Source organism: Arachis ipaensis, chromosome B10, assembly GCF_059453495.1.
Source record: "Arachis ipaensis isolate K30076 ecotype BB chromosome B10, ASM5945349v1, whole genome shotgun sequence".
In the NCBI taxonomy this organism is placed as follows: domain Eukaryota; kingdom Viridiplantae; phylum Streptophyta; class Magnoliopsida; order Fabales; family Fabaceae; genus Arachis; species Arachis ipaensis.
In genome coordinates this window covers 40390556-40396837 of record NC_142435.1, presented here as the reverse complement: position 1 = coordinate 40396837, position 6282 = coordinate 40390556, and the positions used below count along the sequence as shown (strand labels likewise).

The following is a 6282-nucleotide window of genomic DNA, read 5'->3' as shown; positions in this document are numbered from 1 at the left end:
TTGTTGATCCTTCCATGAGAAATTTGGATGATTTCTCCATGAGGGATTATAGGTGTTTCCATAGGGTTCACCCATGTAATTCACTTCTGCTATTGCAGGTTTCTCAGGATCATAAGCTTCTTCTTCAGAAGAGGCCTCTTTGGTACTGTTGGATGATTCCTTAAATCCATTCAGACTCTGAGAGATCATATTGACTTGCTGAGTCAATATTTTGTTCTGAGCCAATATGGCATTTAGAGTATCAATTTCAAGAACTCCCTTCCTCACATGCATCCCATTACTCACAGGATTCCTTTTAGAAGTGTACATGAACTGGTTATTTGCAACCATGTCAATGAGTTCTTGAGCTTCTGCAGGCGTTTTCTTTAGGTGAATAGATCCACCTACAGAATGGTCCAGTGACATCTTTGATAGTTCAAACAGACCATCATAGAATATATCCAGGATGGTCCATTCTGAAAGCATGTCAGAAAGACACTTTTTGGTCAGTTCCTTGTATCTCTCCCAAGCTTCATAGAGGGATTCACCTTCCTTCTGTTTGAAGGTTTGAACATCCACTCTAAGCTTACTAAGCTTTTGAGGAGGAAAGAACTTGGCTAAGAAAGCCGTGACCATCGTATCCCAAGAGTTCAGGCTGTCCTTAGGTTGAGAGTCCAACCATATTCTAGCTCTGTCTCTTACAGCAAATGGGAAAAGCATAAGCCTGTAGAGCTCAGAATCAACCCCATTGGTCTTAACAGTATCACAGATCTGCAAGAATTCAGTTAAGAATTGAAAGGGATCTTCGAATGGAAGTCCATAAAACTTGCAATTCTGTTGCATCAGAGAAACTAATTGAGGTTTCAGCTCAAAATTGTTTGCTCCAATGGCAGGGATTGAGATGCTTCTTCCATGTAAATTGGAATTAGGTGCAGTAAAGTCACCAAGCATCTTCCTTGCATTGTTATTATTTTCAGCCATGTCTCCTTCTTTTTCGAAAATTTCTGTCAGATTTTTTCCAGAGAGTTGTGCTTTAGCTTCCCTTAGCTTCCTCTTTAGAGTCCTTTCAGGTTCAGGATCAGCTTCAACAAGAATGTTCTTATCCTTGTTCCTGCTCATATGAAAAAGAAGAGAACAGAAAATATGGAATCCTCTATGTCACAGTATAGAGATTCCTTATGTAAGTATAAGAAGAGAATAATGGAGGAAGGAAAAGATAAGAATCCAAACACAAGGGAGAGGAATAAGTTCGAATTCTTGGGTGAAAGAGGGGTGTTAGTAGATGAATAAATAAACAGGAGGAGGTGAGAGGGAGAGAATTTTAAAAATTAAACAAATTAAAATAAAAATATTTTTATTTTTAATTTAAAATTAAAGTGAAAATTCAAAAATTTAAAAAAAATAGAAATGAAATTAAATTAAATTAAAGTTTAAAACAATTAGTTAATTAAAGAGGAATTTCGAAAAAGAGGGAAGGGATTTTCGAAAATTAGAAAGAGAGAGTTAGTTAGGTAGTTTTGAAAAAGATATGATTTAAATAGTAAACTTTTAAAAAACCAATAAAAAAAGTCAAGTAGTTAATTGAAAAAGATTTGAAAATCAATTTTTTTGAAAAGATAAGAAGTTAGAAAAGAAGTTAGAAAAGATTTTGAAATTGATTTTGAAAAAGATGTGATTGAAACTTATTTTAAAGAAGATTTGAAAAATAAATTTAAAAAGTTTTGATTTTGAGAATCAAAGTTGATTACTTGACTAACAAGAAACTAAAAAGATATGATTCTAGAGTTTAAAGATTTAACCTTTCTTACTAGGCAAGTAACAAACTTAAAATTTTTGAATCAATCACATTAATTGTTAGTATTAATTTCAAAAATATGAAATAAAAATAAGAAAAAGATTTTGAAAATTGATTTTTAAAAATTTTTCGAAAATTAGGAAAGAAAAATGAAAAAGATTTGATTTTTGAAAAGGATTTGAAAAAGATAGAATTTTTAAATTGAAAATTTGATTTTACTCATAAGAAACAACTAGATTTTAAAATTTTTGAAAAAGTCAACTCAAATTTTCAAAAGTTTATGAGAGAAATAAGGAAAAGATATTTTTTGATTTTTTTTGAATTTTTAATAAGGAAAGAGAAAAACACAAAATTGATGCAAAACATAAAAATTTTGGATTAAAATAAAAGATGCATGCAAGAACACTATGAATGTCAAGATGAACACCAAGAACACTTTGAATGTCAAGATGAACATCAAGACTTATTTTTGAAAATTTTTAAGAAAAGAAAAACATGCAAGATACCAAACTTAGAAATTTTTAATGTTGAGACATTAACAAATTGAAAATGCATATAAAAAACAAGAAAAGACACAAAACAAGAAAATATGAAGATCAAACAAGAAGACTTACCAAGAACAACTTGAAGATCATGAAGAACATATGCATGAGTTTTCGAAAAAATGCAAGAAATTATAAAAACATGCAATTGACACCAAACTTAAAATTTGACTCAAGACTCAAACAAGAAACACAAAATTATTTTTTGTTTTATGATTTTATTAATTTTTTTTGGTATTTTTCGAAAATTAATTGGAAAAAGAAAAATAAGGATTTCAAAATTTATAATGTGAATTCCAGGAATCTTGCAATGTTAGTCTAAAGCTCTAGTCCAGGAATTAGATATGGCTTACTAGCCAGCCAAGCTTTCAGTGAAAGCTCCGGTCCAAAATACTAGACATGGCCAATGGCCAGCCAAGCTTCAGCATACAAATCAGGCATACAATAGCTGATACTTCATCCAACTTCATTCTATGCTGATAGGTGGAAGCCCCAGTCCAAATGAATTAGACATGGCTTTACAGCCAGCTAGGCTTCAACATGCTTCATGAAACTCTGGAATTCTTTCTTAAAAATTCTGAATAAAAATATATTTTTGAAAATAATTTTTTTTGTATTATTTTCGAAATTAAGAAATAAAAAGCTTGAAATTAAAATAAAATTACCTAATTTGAGCAACAAGATGAACCGTCAGTTGTCCAAACTCGAACAATCCCCGGCAACGGCGGCAAAAACTTGGTGCGCAGAAATTGTGACGGTTCATTTCTTGGTAACGGCGCTAAAAACTTAGTACGCACGTTCATAATCTTAGTTCTTTGTCACAACTTCGCACAACTAACTAGCAAGTGCACTGGGTCGTCCAAGTAATAAACCTTACGTGAGTAAGGGTCGATCCCACGGAGATTATCGGCTTGAAGCAAGCTTTGGTCACCTTGTAAATCTTAGTCAGGTGGATTCAATTGATTATGGAGATTTAATAATTAAAAGATAAATAAAACATAAATTAAAGTTAGAGATACTTATGTAATTCATTGGTGAGAGTTTCAGATAAGCGTATGAAGATGCTTGTTCTTCCTGAACCTCTGCATTCCTATTGTCTTCATCCACTAATTCATACTCCTTTCTATGGCAAGCTGTATGTTAGGCATCACCGTTGTCAATGGCTACATCCTGTTCTCTCAGTGAAAATGGTCCAATGCGCTGTCACTGCATGGCTAATCATCTGTCGGTTCTCGATCATACTGGAATAGGATCCATTGATCCTTTTGCGCCTGTCACTACGCCCAACACTCGCGAGTTTGAAGCCCGTTGCAGCCATCCCTTCCCAGATCCTACTCGGAATACCACAGACAAGGTTTAGACTTTTCAAATCTCAAGAATGGCTGTCCATGGATTCTAACTTATACCACGAAGACTCTGATTAAGGAATCCCAGAGATATTCATTCAATCTATGGTAGAACGGAAGTGGTTGTCAGGCACGCGTTCATAGGTTGGGAATGATGATGACTGTCATGATCATCACATTCATATTAAAGTGCGGATGAATATCTTAGAATCAGAATAAGCTTGAATTGAATAGAAAAATGATAGTACTTTGTATTAATTCATGAGGAACAGCAGAGCTCCACACCTTAATCTATGGTGTGTAGAAACTCTACTGTTGAAAATACATAAGAACAAGGTCCAGGCATGGCTGAGTGGCTAGCCCCCATAAAGGTCTAAGATAGCATAAAACTGATCAAAGATTATCCGAAGATGTTAATACAATAGTAAAAAGTCCTATTTATACTAAACTAGTTACTAGGGTTTACAGAAATGAGTAAATGATGTAGAAATCCACTTTTGGGGCCCACTTGGTGTGTGCTTGGGCTGAGCATTGAGCTTTACACATGTAGAGGCTTCTCTTGGAGTTGAATGCCAGTTTGTAACCTGTTTCTGGCGTTTAACTCCACTTTGCAACCTGTTTCTGGCGTTTAACTCTAGAATGCAACATGGAACTGGCGTTGAACGCCAGTTTGCGTCATCTAAACTCGAGCAAAGTATAGACTATTATATATTTCTGGAAAGCCCTGGATGTCTACTTTCCAACGCATTTAAGAGCGCACCATTTGGAGTTCTGTAGCTCCAGAAAATCCACTTTGAGTGCAGGAAGGTCAGAATCCAGCAGCATCTGCAGTCCTTCTTCAACCTCTGAATCTGATTTTTGCTCAAGTCCCTCAATTTCAGCCAGAAATTACCTGAAATCACAGAAAAACACAAAAACTCATAGTGAAGTCTAGAAATGTGATTTTTATTTAAAAACTAATAAAAATATATTAAAAACTAACTAAATCATACTAAAAACTATGTAAAAATAATGCCAAAAAGCGTATAAATTATCCGCTCATCACTCGTCCTCGAGCAAAAGAGAAAGAAAGGAGTAGAAGAAGAAGAAATGGAGGAGATGGAGGTGAGGAGTGGGTTCGGCCAAGGGGGGTGGTGCACGAAATTGTGATCTCTAACAATGGCGCCAAAAACTTGGTGCGCACGTTCATAATCTCAATTCTTTTTTACAACTCCGCACAACTAACCAGCAAGTGCACTGGGTCGTCCAAGTAATACCTTACGTGAGTAAGGGTCGATCCCACGGAGATTGTCGGCTTGAAGCAAGCTATGGTCATCTTGTAAATCTCAGTCAGGCAGATTCAAATGGTTATGAGATTTTGATACTTAAAATATAAATAAAATATAAAGTAAGATAGAAATACTTATATAATTCATTGGTGAGAATTTCAGATAAGCATATGGAGGTACTTTGCTCTTTCTGAATCTCTGCTTTCCTACTACCTTCATTCAATCATTCATACTCCTTTCTATGGCAAGCTGTATGTTGGGGGATCACCGTTGTCAATGGCTACCGTCCATCCTCTCAGTGAAAATGTCCAAATGCGCTGTCACTGCACGGCTAATCATCTCTCGCTTCTCACTCATGCTGGAATAGGATCCATTAATCCTTTTGCGTCTGTCACTATGCCCAACATTCGCGAGTTTGAAGCTCGTCACAGTCATCCCTTTCCAGATCCTACTCGGAATACCACAGACAAGGTTTAGACTTTCAGATCTCAGGAATGGCCGCCAATAATTCTAGCCTATACCACGAAGACTCTGATTGTGAACCAGGAGGCTAAGAGATATGCATTCAAGCTTGTTTTCATGTAGAACGGAAGTGGTTGTCAGGCACGGGTTCATAGGTGAGAATGGTGATGAGTGTCACATAATCATCACATCCATCATGTTCTTGGGTGCGAATGAATATCTTAGAATAAGAATAAGCTTGAATTGAATAGAAAAACAATAGTACTTTGCATTAATACATGAGGAACAGTTGAGCTCCACACCTTAATCTATGGGGTGTAGAAACTCCACCGTTGAAAATACATAAGAACAGAAGGTCTAGGCATGGCCGTGAGGCCAGCCTCCAAACGTGTACAATATGATCTATGATAGCATAAAACTTATCAAGGATATAAAATAAATCACTAAAAGTAGTTTTTATACTAAACTAGTAGCTAGGGTTACAGAAAATAAGTAACTAAGTGCAGATAGTGCAGAAATCCACTTCCAGGGCCCACTTGGTGTGTGCTTGGGCTGAGTATTGAAGCTTTCACGTGTAGAGACTCTTCTTGGAGTTAAACGCCAGCTTTGGTGCCAGTTTGGGCATTTAACTCCAGCTTGTAACTCAGTTTTGGCGTTTAATGCCAGAATAGGGCAGGAAGTTGGCGTTTAAACGCCAGTTTACGTCGTCAAAACTTGGGCAAAGCATAGACTATTATATATTACTGGAAAGCCCAAGATGTCTACTTTCCAACGCAATTGAGAGCGTGCCAATTAAGTTTCTGAAACTCCATGAAATCCATTTTGAGTGCAGGGAGGTCAGAATCCAACAGCATCTGCAGTCCTTTTTCAGCCTCTGAATCATATTTTTG

The 6282-nt window shown here is 35.9% G+C and overlaps 1 non-coding gene across 1 annotated transcript; it reads left to right on the top strand.

The window, feature by feature from the left end:
- The first annotated feature begins 459 nt into the window (after positions 1 to 459).
- On the top strand, positions 460 to 567 carry LOC148579792 (small nucleolar RNA R71). Its single transcript, XR_015899655.1, has one exon. It is a non-coding gene; the product is annotated as a small nucleolar RNA R71 (small nucleolar RNA).
- The last annotated feature ends 5715 nt before the right edge of the window (positions 568 to 6282 follow it).